Genomic DNA, 17995 nt, shown 5'->3' with positions numbered 1-17995 from the left:
AAGGCTATATATTGTCACCCTGCTTATTTAATGTATATGCAGAGTACATCATGTGAAATGCTGGGCTGGATGAAGCACAGGCTGGAATCAAGATTTCCAGGAGAAATATCTATAACCTCAGATATGCAGATGACACCACCCTTATGGCAGAAAGTGAAGAGGAACTAAAGAGCCTCTTGATGAAAGTGAAAGAGGAGAGTGAAAAAGCTGTCTTAAAACTCAACATTCAAAAAACTAAGATCATGGCATCCAGTCCCATTGTTTTATGGCAAATAGATGGGGAAATATTGGAAACAGTGAGAGACTTTTTCTTGGGCTGCAAGGTCACTGCGGATGGTAACTGCAGCCTTGAGATTGAAAGACACTTGCTTCTTGGAAAAAAAGCTATGACCAACCTAGACAGCATATTAAAAAGCAGAGACATTACTTTGCCAACAAAGGTCTGTCTAGTCAAAGCTATGGTTTTTCCAGTAGTCATGTATGGATGTGTGAGTTGGACCATGAAGAGGGCTGATTGCCAAAGAATTAATGCTTTTGAACTCTGGTGTTGGAGAGGATTCTTGAGAGTCCCTCTTGCAGTCCTAAAGGAAATCAGTCCTGAATATTTATTGGAAGGACCAATGCTGAAAATGAAGCTCCAATACTTTGGCCACCTGATTCTAAGAACTGACTCATTGGAAAAGATCCTGATGCTAGGAAAGACTGAAGGCAGGAGGAGAAGGGGACGACAGAGGATGAGATGGTTGGATGGCATCACCAACTCAATGGACATGAGTTTGAGCAAGCTCTGGGAGTTGGTGATGGACAGGGAAGCCTGGCGTTCTGCAGTCCATGGGGTCACAAAGAGTCAGACACAACTGAGCTACTGAACTAAACTGAAGATTTATGACATGTTTTTTCACAGTATTTAAGTACTCCTCAAGCCTTTCCACTTACAACAAGGACAATGGATGCTCATTTATGTGTGTGTGTGTATGCGTGTTTGAGTGATGATGGAAATATCATTTGTTTGAAATCTCATGTTTTAGTTTATGTATGAGAAAATTTTATTCTAATCTAGAATATATCTCTCTTTTAATGGAAAGAAAATGACCTCATAGTAAAATTACTTTTCCACGTTTATCTTTTGGCAGGACTCCGACCTTAGGTTGAGAACCACTGCCTTATTCTCTTTACTGAAGAGGGTGTATGGAAGAAATGGCTAGCTGTCCACCAAGATTCACTCTTCCCTTCCACAATGTAGATTCACTTAGGGAAGGAGCTGAAATGAGGGGCTACATTTCTCACCAGTCACCTCCAACTCCACCTTCTTCACCAGCATCTGAGTATGAACTTGTGATTTGTTTTAGCCAATGAACTATGAACAGAAGAAATGCTTGTTGCCCATGTTCCAGAATGCTGTGATTGAGAAACTGGTTTTTACCTTACACTGGTCAAAATGACCATCATCAAAAAGTCTACAAACAATAAATGCTGGAGAGGGAGTAGAGAAAAGGGAACCCTTCTACACTGTTAGTATAAATGTCGATTGGTAAAACCGCTATGGAGAACAGCATGGCGGTTCCTTAAAAAACTAAAAATAATAGAACTACCATATGCTCCAGCAATCCCACCCCTGGCCATATATCTAGAGAAAACCATAATTTAAAAAAGTACATGCCCTTCCTCAATGTTCATTGTAGCACTATTCACAATAGTCAAGACATGGAAGTAAATGTCCGTCAACAGATGAATGGATAAATAAGAGGTGGTATATGTATCTAATGGAATACTACTCAGCCATAAAAGGAATGAAATGAAGCCATTTTGCAGCAACACGGATGAACCTGGAGATGATCATATTAAGTGAAGTCAGTCAGACAGAGAAAGGCAAATACCATATGATATCACTTATAAGTGTGGAATCTAAAAAATGATACAAATGAACCTATTTACATAACAGAAACAGGCTCACAGACTTTGAAAGCAAAGTTATGCTTAATAAAGGGGAAAGGTATGGGAGGGAGGGATAAATCAGGTGTTTGGGATTAACATATACACACTACTGAAAGCACCTAGTATAGCTGAAGTTTTATATCTGAAAAAAAGTTAAAATGAGGTGTAGTCAAGACTTGATTCTGAATGACCTCTTCCTTTTTCACAATAATATTGAAAAGTCCATCTTTATTGGATGGGGCTTAGCAGAGAATATCAACTACATCAATGAATATATTTACTGAGTCCAAAACACTTATTATTCTGCTAAGAGCTCCACATTTTTCTCATGTACTCTTTATAGAAATCCCTAGAGAACTTAATTTGCACGCTATCATACAAGTGGAAATGGACAAAGGTGTAATTTGAACTCTGACCTGTTGGAATTCTGAAGACCATGCCTTTTCTATGAAGCAACGTCATTCTCCTTCAGTCAGTCTGTACCGGCGCTCAGTCGTGTCCAGCTCTTTTCAACCCCATGGACTGCAGCACACTAGGCCTCCCCGTCCATCACCAACTCCCAGAGCTTGTCATTCTCCTTGCACCAAACAAAATTGCATGGAAGAAGAGGTAACTGCTAGATATCGCTCGCCACTGACATCATTGCCATTTCCCCCTAACTGTGACCAAAATGGCACAAGTAATGGCTCTGCTAAGTGGATATAGATTTCCAGAGTGTTCCCTGGAGGTACAAGACCTTGGCTTTTACCAAATCAATCCCTCATCCATCGTTCATACTGTCCATCCTGACTTTAGATGATGTCACTAGCTGCTATGTCATCACTCAGCTCAATGGCTTCTTTATAAGATGAGAACAAAACTAGGAGGGTCAAGGCCAAGGCGGTGAGGTCTGGGTGGGCAAACCTCATGTCATACTGGGCTGTTTCCAGCCCCATGAGAACAGCTGGAAATTTGCCTGCAGAGTAGAGAAAAATGATCAAATTGGATGCCTCATCAATTGTGTGTGGTATGAAAGATTGAAGCAAGCTGGAGAAATCACGACCAATTCTCAAATGCTTGTTTTCTTTCATTTGTTTTGAATCCCATCATAGAAGGCAAGACCACTTAGCCACTGTAATTTGGCCTTAGGATAATTTTTTTGAAATATGAAGTCTTTATCTTTTCAAAAGAGAACATTATTCTTTACTGTTTGTATCACAATTTAAATACAATTTTATGCTCATAAACCTTTCTTTTCTACTGTTCTTTGTCAACAGTGGAAGGTAAATAAAAATATCATTTGAATAATGAATGCTAATAAAATTCATAAAGGGAAGAGTGTTTATAACAGAATTGAAAAATCAATGCCATCAAGTGCCTACACAGTCTAAAAACCCATATTCAAAACACATTATTATTTTAAGGACAGGGACCTTTCAAAGTCATTCAGTTCAGTTCAGTTGCTCAGTCGTGTCCGACTCTTTGTGACCCCATGAATCGCAGCACACCAGCCCTCCCTGTCCATCACCAACACCCGGAGTTCACTTAGACTCACGTCCATCAAGTCAGTGATGCCATCCACCCATCTCATCCCCTGTCATCCCCTTCTCCTCCTGCCTCCAATCCCTCCCAGCATCAGAGTCTTTTCCAATGAGTCAACTCTTCGCATGAGGTGTCTGAAGTACTGGAGCTTCAGCTTTAGCATCAGTCCTTCCAAAGAAATCCCAGGGCTGATCTCCTTCAGAATGGACTGGTTGGATCTCCTTGCAGTCCAAGGGACTCTCAAGAGTCTTCTCCAACACCACATTTCAAAAGCTTCAAAGTCATTAGGATGTCTTAAGCCCTTCCAAATTACATGACCTGAGAATATTAAATAAGTATTGCTTTTGATTTTTGTCCCTACATATTCCAGGAATCAGAGAAGGCAATGGCAACCCACTCCAGTACTCTTGCTGGAAAATCCCATGGATGGAGGGGCCTGGTGCACTGTAGTCCATGGGGTCGCTAGGAGTCGGACACAACTGAGCGACTTCACTTTCAATTTTCACTTTCCACTTTCATGCATTGGAGAAGGAAATGGCAACCCACTCCAGTGTTCTTGCCTGGAGAATCCCAGGGACAGGGGAGCCTGGTGGGCTGCCGACTACTGGGTCACACAGAGTCGGACACGACTGACGTGACTTAGCAGTAGCAGCATTCCAGGAATAAAGGCAAAGACAGTTACACAAACAAGCCTGGGCAGCTTGCTAAAAGCAGTTGTTCAATCAAACAATGATCATTGTTCAGGCACCCATATTTTATGTTGCATGCATCTCCTCAAAGATTGGAAAATGGATCTCTAATTTTCCCTCAAGAAAGTTCTGATTGCAGTTTTGGCTTTCAGGGTATTAAGCTCAATACATAAGCCAAATGTAAAAATACAGAAGGGTTTTTTGCTGTCCTGCACCCCCCAAAAAGAGTCTCTGGATATCTAAGACTAGATTATACAAATTTTTTTTTAAAGGCACAGTCTATACAAGTAAGGAATTAGAGAAAATTAAAGATAAATTCAGCACTTTTAGCTTCTCTTGGTCTTGAATTTCCCAGATAATTGTCCAAATATTTGTTCCACTTTGCATAAGGAGATACAGCTATCATTTTGTTGAGACAAAAGCACCTTTTGGATTTCTTTAGTTCAGTTGTTAACTTATTTTATCAGCATGAGCTGAATGGTGAAGCCATGCATATAGTCCAGCCCCATGTATGGGTCAGAGCCACCACCTTGTGACTATAGAATCCTTCTATGCAAGTCGACCAAATACAATGAATAAACAAGTGAACAAGAGCTGAGTAACTCAGCAAAAAGATACATAAGTTCTGTGCAATAAATATGAATCTAGCATACCAGCTGGTGAGGAGCAGCATGAAACTAAAAATAATACTGTCGATCTTAAAACAGTGGAAGCCAAGATTTGCCACTAAATATTAACATTCAACTAACATTTATTGAGTGCCTACTGCACACTAGGGCCCATGTTAAGCGCTTCTCATATATCACCTCCTTTCATCTTCACAAAAACCCAGCCAAATAAGAGTTAAAGATTTCTTTTTTTTTTTTTTTTTAAACAGAGGCAGAAACTGACATACCTCTGGGTTAAATGATAGGTTTCAAGGCCTGGCAGCTGGTAAATCTAACCAGGTTTTGAGTTAGGGTTTCCTGACTTTACTTAAGGTAGTTCCTCCCAGAAGCAGACCCTGAGCCAAGTTTAATTCCAAGTGATTAAGAAGAAAGTGTTCCCAGGAGCAGGTAAGTAAGGAAAGCGATGGGCAGGGAAACAGTACATGAGTGCTAAGTCACTTCAGTCATGTCCAACTCTTTGCAACCCCATGGACTCTAGTCTGCCAGGCTCCTCAGCCCATGGGATTCTCTAGGCAAGAATACTGGAGTGGGTTGCTGTGCCCTCCTCCAGGGGATCTTCCAGATCCAGGGATGGAACCCATGTCTCCTGAACTGGCAGGCAGGATTTTTACTACCAGCGCCACTGGGGAAACCCAGGGAAACAGACAAGGGTGCAATTGTAGATGCAGCCTTAGACTGAGGTTCTGCTTTGAGGCAAATGCAGGCTTTGCGCTCCCTCATCAGCTAGTCTGGCTGGCCAGGCCCTTCCCTCTCTGCAGAGCAGCTCTCTCAGGTAGCAATACTTAGCAGCAGAGCAAGCAAAAGCAAGTGGAAGCTGGATGCTAAGAGCAGGGGAAAGAATGTCATCAGAGCTCACTCTAGACTCCAAGACATGTGCTTCCTCCTGAGTTGTGTTTGTGTAACTTTGGAATACAATTTTTTTCTCCCAAATTATGTAAACAAAAGTGTAACATAATAAAAGCACCCAGGACTTCCCTGGTGGTCCAATGGTTAAGACTGTGGGCTTCTACTTCAGGGGGTACAGTTTGGATCTCTGGTTGGTAAAGTTCCACATGCCTTACTGTGGACAAACCCAAGAAAAGTTATTCAAAGGACATCTTCAAAGAGTTACATGGTTGGGAAATTTTTTAGTTCCAACAGAAAAAAAAAAAATCACCCATATAAGACCTATGGCTTCAACAGTTTGTGTGAATGTGATATTTTCCCTTGAGCTTTCCTGGAAATGAAGGGAAAAGGAGACCATTTTTGTTATTGTTTCCTCCCTCTCTTAATTTCACATTTTTGGAAGCCTATATTTGGATGAGGGCTTCCTTTGTGGCTCAGATGGTACAGAGTCTGCCTGGGTTCAATCCCTGGATCTTCCGGGAAGGGAATGGCAACCCACTCTAGTATTCTTGCCTGGAAAATCCCATGGACAGAGGAAACTACATGGCTACAGTCCATGTGGTTGCAAAGAGTCAGACATGACTGAGCGGTGAACTTTCATTTCAATGAACCACAGTTTGTTGGTATAATAAGCAGGACCAATTCTATTATTGTTTCTTAAGAAAAAATGAATTATTAGTATTGACATCTTGCTACATTTTTTATTTTTTATTTTTTTATTTTATTTTTTATTTTTTAATTTTTTTAATTTTTTTTTTTTAAATTTTAAAATTTTTAATTCTTACATGCGTTCCCAAACATGAACCCCCCTCCCACCTCCCTCCCCACAACATCTCTCTGGGTTATCCCCATGCACCTGCCCCAAGCAAGCTGCACCCTACGTCAGACATGGACTGGCGATTCAATTCTTACATGACAGTATACATGTTAGAATTCCCATTCTCCCAAATCATCCCACCCTCTCCCTCTCCCTCTGAGTCCAAAAGTCCGTTATACACATTGTGTCTTTTTTCCTGTCTTGCATACAGGGTCGTCATTGCCATCTTCCTAAATTCCATATATATGTGTTAGTATACTGTATTGGTGTTTTTCTTTCTGGCTTACTTCACTCTGTATAATTGGCTCCAGTTTCATCCATCTCATCAGAACTGATTCAAATGAATTCTTTTTAACGGCTGAGTAATACTCCATTGTGTATATGTACCACAGCTTTCTTATCCATTCATCTGCTGATGGACATCTAGGTTGTTTCCATGTCCTGGCTATTATAAACAGTGCTGCGATGAACATTGGGGTACATGTGTCTCTTTCAATTCTGGTTTCCTCCGTGTGTATGCCCAGCAGTGGGATTGCTGGGTCATAAGGTAGCTCTATTTGCAATTTTTTAAGGAATCTCCACACTGTTCTCCATAGTGGCTGTACTAGTTTGCATTCCCACCAACAGTGTAGGAGGGTTCCCTTTTCTCCACACCCTCTCCAGCATTTATTGCTTGCAGATTTTTGGATCGCAGCCATTCTGACTGGTGTGAAGTGGTACCTCATTGTGGTTTTGATTTGCTACATTTTTTAAAAGGCCTCTGTCATCCTTGCTTCCCTTCTACAGCTTCTTTTCATGTCTTTACTTCTGCTGCTGCTGCTGCTGCTAAGTTGCATCAGTCGTGTTCGACTCTGTGAGACCCCATAGACGGCAGCCCACCAGGCTCCCCTGTCCCTGGGATTCTCCAGGCAAGAACACTGGAGTGGGTTGCCATCTCCTTCTCCAGTGCATGAAAGTGAAAAGGGAAAGTGAAGTCGCTCAGTTGTGTCCAACTCTTACTGACCCCATGGACTGCAGCCCAGCAGGCTCCTCCATCCGTGGGATTTTCCAGGCAAGAGTACTGGAGTGGGGTGCCATTGCCTTGGGTATGTAATTGTTCTGATCAATAGTGGAACCAATGACATTTATTTCAATGAGCCGCTTTAATACTTCTTCAGGAAGTATTAAACCAACAGTTTACCAGTCACTCCTGGAGCATGTCTGCTCCAAGACCTCTCTAGTAATCAGGAGATCCCATCATCTCTACCTCTTTTCTCCTGTTCCAGGAGCCACTATGGGCCCTGAACTTGACCAGGCGGGAAAGAGTCTACCTATGTTTAACACCATGATTGGCCTTCACTGGCAACCAGAACCACGCCCAATAAGCTGTGACTCTTCCACTGAGAACAATAAAAGTGTTTTCTGAGGACTAACCCCTCTCTAAGGTCTGAGCCACATGCTCTGTTCCATTTAGCTAATCAAGTAGATTACACAGAATGTCCCCTAGGGTTTGAATGCTAACTTCCCACCCTTCTTCCCCAAGGACTGGAGGGGATTCTCTGACTGTCTCACTCATCTTCCCACGTCATCCCTGGCCTCCACCATTCATTGATCCTCGTGTCTGCTCATAGTATTTCTCAGGCTTGTCTGTGTCAGAAATGGGTACTTCGTTCTGATTAGTCCTTCTTTTCCAGAGAATCCTCCCCTTCCGTAGTTGCTCAGAGTGCATGCTTTCCACAAAGTGCTGCATTTGGCTCTCCCGAATTCAACTTACACCATTCATGGGTATAAAAACAAGAGGAACGTTGGTCTTCTTCACCACACACTCTATTATCAGCCAACCAAAACCACCAGTTACACCAGAAATAGCTTCCTTCTCCTGCACTGTCCGTCCTCTGCCTGAGGCCCTCTGAGGGAAGTTTTTGGCGTGTGAGTGTGCACACTTACTCTCTGGCATCATTGTGCCTGTGGGCCAGGAAGCATCCCATGGTTTTCTGCTTCCCCTCATGTGTGCGCTTTGCAGAGGTCCTCTGTATGCGGGCAGGGCCCGATGTTCAGAAAGTGTTCACGCATAGTTCTCTACATTATTGCTCCACATGGAAATGTAGACTGGAAATTGTAATCACATCTTGGGCCAATGATCAGAATCTCTGCCACATAAAGAAGAGAAATAGGGAGATAGACTGATTTCTTTTAATAATCAGTACAGTTAGTGAAATATAACCTGTCACTTATCACTAATCAAACATGAGCGCTTCGAAGTTTCTGTGACTTCAGAAAAGGCACTTATGCTTAATTTATAATCAGTTCCAGAAAAGTAAGTGACATTTCATAGATCAAATACAAGATAGCCAAACTAGGATACATTAACATCACATTTAGCTATATTTTTTAAATTATATGAAGCAATAAATTGAGATGGATTAGTAACCAGAGAGAAGCTGAGAAATGTTAGGCATCTGAAAAGACATTTATTATCACATATGCAATTGACTATCAAAAATACCGATCGCTTCCATTACAGAAGAAGCCAGATTCTGATAAAGGAGAGAAATATTTCATAAGCATTTTTTAAAAGGTACTAAAATATTGCATACCTCTTTCTGCTTTCAACTGGATGGAGAACTGAACTCTTATTCTCATATTAAAAGCTCTTTGTCACTCTCCTTCTATAAATCACTTCTCATTGCTTAAAATGTGGGCCAGTTCTGTAGCTTATCCTCAGATTCTTTTTTGTTGTTGTTACTATGGGCTAAAATCCACTAGAAGGCTTTCAAAAAGATTCAGGTATGATGTGTAGAAAAAAACTATAGAGGTAGAGTCTCTTAGTATAAGAGGAGGCAACGGCAACCCACTCCAGTATTCTTGCCTGGAAAATCACATGGGCAGAGGAGCCGAGCGTGCTGGAGTCCATGGAGTTGCAGACAGTTGGACACAATTGCGTGACTGAACACACAGCACACACTCTTAGCATAGAGATGGTTTGTAATTCAGAGGTAATTTCATAAAAAGAGAATCATGATAGTAAAACATCATACCACTGTGTTGTTTTTAATGTAGCATCTAAAATGATTTAAGTTGGATTTTGGAAGGAACTCATGCAAAAGACAGACCTAAAACTAATTTTTTTCCTGAAAATAATATCAAGTAGATGTTGATTTGAAGGGATGGAGTATAGAAGTGCATTGGGCACTGTCATCCGTTTTGAATGTAGACATGATTAGACATGAACTGGTGCCAGGCAAAGATCTTTCTATGGCTGGTTCAAATCTTCTGTGCCTCTCCCTTTTGCTCAATCTTTAGATGTCTCTCTGATTAGTATCATCTTTTTCAGTATTAACTGATATTTCTGAGCTTCACTTTCTTTTTCCTAATTATAATTTCTCAAATATATGAAGAGTTTCTGATTTCACAATGTCAGATAAAACCAAATGAAACAAAACTCCTCACTGTCTTAGCTGATCAAGGACCCAAATTTCAGGCATCTAAGAGATGGTGAAAGGAATGAGACAATGATGAGATTCCTAAAGGATATGGAAATCAATGTCTTTGATTCTCCTTGGAAAAAGAAAAAAAAGAGTTATACTTGATGGAAAAGTACTGAGTCTTGGTCAGGGCCAAGACTTATGTGGCCTAACCCTAACCCTAATTTTTATTGCTTGCACAGATATCTGAGACCTGAATTTAAGAATGAAATAAATTCCTTCTCATCAACAGTTGAAGGTAAAGTTATATCAGCAAGCCTTGAGTTTTTTTTTTTTTTTAAAGGATCTATCTATCATCTACCTATCATCTACATATTTTTGTTCACCATTCTGTAAGGAAAATTTTAAGATTTTAGAATGGGAAAAAGGATTACTAGGTATCTATTCAGTGGAATACCAGAGTCTCGGGATAGTCTGCTCTTACAGGGATGTGAACCTTTGTCTTTCACTAGGTATTATACTTTGTTAGAACTTTGACCACCTGATGCAAAGAGCCAACTCATTGGAAAAGACCCTGATGCTGGGAAAGATTGAGGGCAGGAGGAGAAGGGAGCAGCAGAGGACAAGATGGTTGCATAGTATCACTAACTCAATGGACATGAATTTGAGCAAACTCTGGGAGATCGTGAAGAACAGGAAAGCCTGGCACACGGAAGTCCATGGGGTCACAAAGAGTCAGACATGACTTAGTAACTGAACAACAACAGGCTGTTATACAACACTGAAGAAAAAGACTAACTTGTAGAAAATGGAAATTATCCAATGCAAATATTTCCTCTTGGCTTTGCAAATGATTCCTGTTCATGGCAGTGCAAATGAATTTTGTCCAGTAGAGAATATATATTAAATCCACATTGTTAGAACCAGTTCTAACAACTTACCTGTTCCCTTATTAATGTGTCAAAAATATTTTTGACATGTGTTCATTTTATATTTATATGAGTCATAATTTTATATTTGTTGGAAGACTAATAATAATACTCAATAAGGGTCTTCTTTTCCCTTTTAGAGTTAAAAGGATTCTGGAGAGAGTGCCCGCATGCCAGTAGGAGCAGAATCTCTTGGTATCACTGTAGAATACTTTTGCAGAATCCCAGAAAGATTTGGGATATGGTTAGGTGTGGAGAGGGCTGAAAACATTGTGATAATGAGAACAAAGAGCCAACTGTCTTCTCGACATACTCATGTTTCTAGGTGTGCACTACACAGATATGTTTCTGGGGGAAAGGGACAGAGGAGAGAGAGAATTTCTTTCCTGAAACTTTTCTCTTATCCTTTGTTTCTTGACTTAATATTTCTTTTTTTTTTTTTAATTTTTTATTTTTTTTTAATTTTAAAATCTTTAATTCTTACATGCGTTCCCAAACATGAACCCCCCTCCCACCTCCCTCCCCACAACATCTCTCTGGGTCATCCCCATGCACCAATTTCTAACACATCATTATTTGTTTTGCTTTCTTCCTAGAAGAAATTTCACAGAATGCCTGCAATTTATACAGCAGGTATATTTATTTTGGCATGCTGTCCTTTTCATTTCTTTCAAGAGAAAATAATTTCAAAATACTTTGTCAGTAAAAATTTTGTACATGTCTTTCTAGAATACATATCATGTCATCCACTACTCCTTCACTCATCCAAACTCTATGATTAACTAAAAACCTTAGCTGATTTGAAAATTTTCTTACTAAATGTTACAGTGCTTTCCTATAAGCTACTGGGGCAGATCCTGCGCAAGCCTGAGAACTGTGAATAAGATGCAGCCTATGATTAGGGAACAAGAGCAGCAAAATTCAACTGAAAGTTGTAGGATTAGTAACAGAGCGGCTCAGTGATTCCCAAGTAGAGTTTGTGGTTGTAGACTGAGCGAGAAGACAGACTTGCGGCGGAGAGTGCGTGTTGAACATGCCTAGTCAACTCAGCCTGCTGCTGAAACACTGTTCATCTGTTTCCTTCTCTGGAAGTTGTCATCACCTGATGCTATGTCCCCACAAATGCCCATGAGCCTGGCCAGGGAAGACCTTGGCAGGAGACCTAAATATGTTTCTTTCCCTACATATTTGAGCTTCAAAGATTCATAACCACCTTCAGGAAACATATTGTAAAGTGTTCAAGGAAGGGGAGGAGAGAGAACATCAAGGAGGCATGTGCCCACACACCTTTGTCCCTGCCTTGGGTTGGAGGATATTCCTCTGCAGACCTGTGAATGTCTGGGCCTGCACTTAGTACAGGCTGCAAATACAAAGCTGGATTATCAAAGGAGATCAGTGGCCCCTCCATAGAAGGGCAGCACCTGGTCTTAGGCTTGGTGTCCATGTCACTGTATGACTCTCTACTTTGGAGCTTGGTAGTTCTCTCTTTGCTTGAGCTGAAGTATCTGCCATCTTCCTTGACTTATGATATGAAAATCAAATGAGTGCCAGTTTATTCCAGCCACACACTTTCAGGGTGGGTGCTTGAAGATAAAAGAAGTAGTAGGTTTGACAGTACAAGTGAAAGTGAAAGTCGCTCAGTCGTGTCCAGCTCTTTGTGACCCCATGGACTATACAGTCCATGGAATTCTCCAGGCCAGAATACTGGAACGGGTAGCTGTTCCCTTCTCTAGGGGATCTTTCCAACCCAGGAATCGAACCCAGGTCTCCCACATTGTAGACGGATTCTTTGCCAGCTGAGCCACAAGAGAAGCCCTGACATGTACAAGTAGTGTCTAAGAAATAAAGAAGCAAATACCTGTTTTTAATCTAAAATTGATCAGACTTACGCTTTTTTAAAGCAATTTAAAAAACTTTCAAACACACAGAAAAGTTTATATGTATAATTTTTGCTGAATCATTTGAGAGACTGTTGCAGATGTCACAATCCTTTATTCCCTTACAGAATCACAATGTAATAATCAAGAAATTCAACATGGGGAGGGAGGTTCAAGACGGAGGGGACCCGTGTTTACCTATGGCTGATTCATGTTGATGTCTGGCAGAAACGATTGTGTAAAGCAATTATCCTTCAATTTAAAAATAAATTAAAAAAAATTCAACACAGATACGTTACGATTCTTCTACCGTTCTTCAACATATAGTCCATGTCCAAGCTTCACCCTTGTCCCAATAACAGTATTTATAATAAGTTTTATTTTTTGATTCAAGACTCAACATAGTAGTAATTGTTTTCAGTCTCCTTATATCTAGATTCATTTTCAGCCTTTCTTTGAACTGAGTTAGACATTTTTGAAGAGTACAGGCCATTTGTATTTTAGAAAGTCCCTTAGTTTGTGCTTGTAGGATGGGTTTCTTGTGATAAGATCTAGGCAAAGGTACTGTGTTTTTTTGGGGAGGGGGGCAGAAATTCTACATAAGTAATGTAGTGTCCTTCTTAGCAGATCAAAGCTGGAATTTTGTGATGTTATTTTGTTTTGTTATTGGTGACATTAGCTTTGATCATATGTTAAAAATGAAAGTCATACAGGATTTGGCAGTAGAATGAATAGTATAGAAGGTTTCAGTTCAGTTCAGTTCAGTCGCTCAGTTGTGTCCAACTCTTTGCAACCCCATGAATCGCAGCACGCCAGGCCTCCCTGTCTATCACCAGCTCCCGGAGTTCACTCAGACTCACATCCATTGAATCAGTGATGCCATCCAGCCACCTCATCCTCGGTCATCCATTTATTCTACTCTATTAAGTAAATTTTTATATCTAATAGACTAATATGTGAGGAGATACTTTCAGACTATACAAGTAACTTGTTCCTTAATAAACATTTTAGCCAATGGTTTAAGTATCTGTAATGATTCTTCCTTGAAACAGTTTATTATTATAGAGTTTGAAAATAATGATTTTCTAGCTAGTTCATTTCTTTCATGTATGATGGCAAGAATTCTGCTGAAAAGGGGGGCTTCCCCTTTCTCTCTTCCTCTTTCCTTCCCTCTCTCATTTCATCTTGATGTGACAGCTCCCTTTTCCAATGGTATTTTATCAGAATTTTAACCTGTTTGCGATGGAGAGTCTATGACCACTTTGTAGTTATTTGAACCATGTGGATAACAAAGGCACCATATCACCCTTTTCATCGCTGTAACCACTATACCACAAGCTTCACTATATCAGTGTGTGCAAACATTTTAAAATATATCCCACACTGAGAAATACATTTCCCATTATAATCCTGTGTTCATATACCTATGCATTAACATAAGCTGAAAAATACCACTTGTTTTATTACCCTTAACACATGCAAATCACATTGTCTAGTCTATTGTTTTTTTAAAAGGTGGCATCCATCTATGTGAGTCTGCTCGATATACCATAGCGGAATACCATAGACTAGATGGCATGAACAACAGGAGCTTGCTTCTCGCTTCTGGAGGCTGGATGAAGTATAGTCAGATTCAGTTCCCCCTGGAGGATCCTCTTTCTGACAGCAGCTGCTTGCGTCCTCACTGTGTCCTCACAGCAGAGACAGAAAGTGAGACACGCAGGGAGAAAGAGACTGGGATGGGGTCAGGGAGAGGGAGAGAGAGGAAAAGCTCTCTGGCCATCCTTCCTTATAAGAACACTGCTGCTGCCACTGCTAAGTCGCTTCAGTCGTGTCCGACTCTGTGCGACCCCATAGATGGCAGCCCACCAGGCTCCTCCGTCCCTGGGATTCTCCAGGCAAGAACACTGGAGTGGGTCGCCATGTCCTTCTCCAATGCATGAAAGTGACCTCAGGATATCATTTAAATCTAACCACCTCCCAAAGGAGTCATCTACACCATCACATTGGGCATCCAGGCTTCAACCTATGACTGTTGTGGACACAATTCAGTCCACAGCACCACCTCACAAACTGATCTCATATCCATCATTGGGTGATGACCTACAGTTTGAAAAACTCGGTCCTATGACTCATATTTTGCTCACCATCTCTGAACTCTAGAGAAGTTTCTACTAAGTTCTATGTTAATCTCTCCTATTGTTCTAACCACATACACACATAAACACCACAGTCCTATATGATGTGGAGATCAATAGTACCGAGAACGTATAATGGCAAACATTCCTTGAAAAAAAAATAATGGCCTTTCAAATTCAAATACATTATCACATTAAAAGTTCCTAGCTATTTACAAAGTTGCAAATACATTAAATCATTGTTGTCTGGTATTCAGAGCGAGGAGGCCCATTTTACACATGGAGGCCGTTTGCATGTGGGACCTATGGATTATTCATTACTACTCTGTTTCCTGGTCATTTCAATTACTCATTTACCTTAACCAGGTTGACTGATGTTCTTTCTTTCGTCAAATAACTCACTGTTTGACTGAATCAACCAAGTAACAGCTTGTGTTTTGGAGATAGGGCAAGGAAAGGCAGAGCTGACAGTTAACCTAAATGAGACCATTCGTTTTGGGTGGATCTTAATGCAGTCTTAAGGAAAACAACCATCAGAAACTATCCCTGGACAGATAAGATAATAATGCTGAGAAACAGAAGGTAGCTATTATTTAAGCTTTCCTTCTTTCAATTTGTTTCTTAATAATATGAAGCTACCTGGGAATGATGAAATAGATACCAAATATTTTTCTAAGCTAATGAAATATTTTTGTCAGGAATTTAACAAATGAATTTGTTTTATTATCTAAAGAAGGTCCATAGGAAAAGTTGCTGGGGATTAATCACTCAAACCTGAAATCAATATTCTGATATCTCAGATATACTTGAGAATGTCACTGAGTCATACTACCAATTCCCTAGGGCTGGGTTCTTTAGAATATTTCAGAATGCAATCCATCCTGGAAATCTATATTTCTCCAAATAAGATAGTTTCTTGTGTTCACCATTAAGCTTTTTCTTTAGTGAATTTAAGGGTGATTGGTGACTCCCATGTTAAAATTGTCTGGGCTATAATTGTCAGAGTGATCATATTTTATGGTTTAGAACTATGAGTCTTGTATAGTCATTTACTGTTGGTGCTAACTTATACCTCTTTGTCATATTTATATACTCTTCCTATCTAAATAGTTCCCACCAACCAATGAAGGTGGAATAATCTCTACACAAATAGAGGTGATGATTGAGTGCCTTAATTTTCATAAGACATCACCCTCTTTCTTTTTACTGTCAATCAGTTTTTAAAGACCAAAGATGGTCCAGAATCAGCAATACAGAATTAGTTCAATTCAGTCACTCAGTGGTGTCCAACTCTTTGTGACCCCATGAACTGCAGCACGCCAGGCCTCCCTGTCCATCACCAACTGCCAGAGTCTATTGAGGTGGTGATGCCATCCAACCATCTCATCCTGTGTCATCCCCTTCTCCTCCTGCCCTCAATCTTTCCCAGGATCAGGGTCTTTTCAAATGAGTCACTGCTTGGCATCAGGTGGCCAAAGTATTGGAGTTTCAGCTTCAACATCAGTCCTTCCAATGAACACCCAGGACTGATCTCCTTTAGGATGGACTGATTTGATCTTGCAGTCCAAGGGACTCTCAAAAGTCTTCTCCAACATCACAATTCAAAAGCATCAATTCTTCGGCACTCAGCTTACTTTATAGTCCAAATCTCAAATTCATACATGATTACTGGAAAAACCATAGCCTTGAAGATGGACCTTTGTGGACAAAGTAATGTCTCTGCTTTTGAATATGCTCTCTAGGTTGGTCATAACTTTCCTTCCAAGGAGTAAGCGTCTTTTAATTTCATGGCTGCAATCACCATCTGCAGTGATTTTGGAGCCCCCCAAAATAAAGTTAGCCACTGTTTCCACTGTTTCCCCATCTATTTGCCATGACGTGATGGGACCGGATGCCATGATCTTAGTTTTCTGAATGTTGAGCTTTAAGCCAACTTTTTCACTCTCCTTTTTCACCTTCATCAAGAGGCTCTTTAGTTCTAAATATTTTCAGAAGAAAAACCTGACATTATCTAGTGCCTGAGTTTTTATCCAAAGTTCAATTATACAAAATGCATGGAAGATCGCCTATATGATCTATAGCCTCTTCATTGCTCAGTTTTTTTGAGTTGAGAGAAAGTATAAAAAGCAGTCATAATAAATTTGCCTTACATCTATATAGGAATGCATGCATGCACGCTCAGTCGCTTCCATTGTGTCTGACTCTTTGAAACCTGCGGACTATAGCCCACCAGGCTCCCCTGTCCATGGGATTCTCTAGGCGAGAATACTGGAGTGAGTTGCCATGCCCTCCTCCAGGGGATCTTCCTGACCCAGGGATCGAATCCGTGTCTCCTGGATTGCAAGCAGATTCTTTTCACTTATTGTCTTCTATACATAGAGAATGGGCAGAACTTTCCCTTTTGTGTCCCAAAAGAGAAAACAAAATGATTGGATATCAATACAGAAAAGAGTGATGAAATGTCTCTATTTGCCCAGAATGGCCTGGTTTCTACCTGTTGTTCTAATGTAATTATGAATAGTGACTTCTTTTATTATTTTCAAAATTGTTTAGGTTTGAAATGTAATCGTGTGGTCCCCCTATCACAGGAACACAAATTCTGCCCAGTTTGGAGTTAAGAGAAAAGGAGACCAAGCATTTTCCCTCTCAGAAACAGCAGTTTTCTTCTTACAGAGTTTGTCTTTGTGTCATGGGCAAACCCCTAAACAGTCTACCTGAATAGAAACAACATTGGAACCAAGCATCAGGGACTGGTCAGGTCTTGGAAAAGTAAAATTCGGCCTTTGACCAAGTCTTGGAAGCAGTGTGGACATTTGAATATTTCTCTGCATTGGCTTGAATAGGAAATACAGGGTTAGGAATACTTTTTCTTCACAGTGATTATAGGATTCAAAGTAAGACCATAGTCAGAGAGGAAGATTTCCTTAACTTTGATTAATTCTTTGGCACACAGCTCAAACACCAACAGCATCCTGTAGCCTCATGCTGATGACTTTAAAATATTTGGATGTTATAAAAAGAACTTCTTTCTATGGTGTATATGGCCAAGACTACTGTTTGGAACCTTTTATTCACCCCTGCAGGGGCTGTAAAGAAAAACTGTGTGCATGAGTGACACTCTAGGGATAAAAA

The sequence above is a fragment of the Capra hircus genome, chromosome 26 (genome assembly GCF_001704415.2).
Source record: "Capra hircus breed San Clemente chromosome 26, ASM170441v1, whole genome shotgun sequence".
Classification (NCBI taxonomy): Eukaryota; Metazoa; Chordata; class Mammalia; order Artiodactyla; family Bovidae; genus Capra; species Capra hircus.
Note: the sequence above shows the minus strand (reverse complement) of the source record.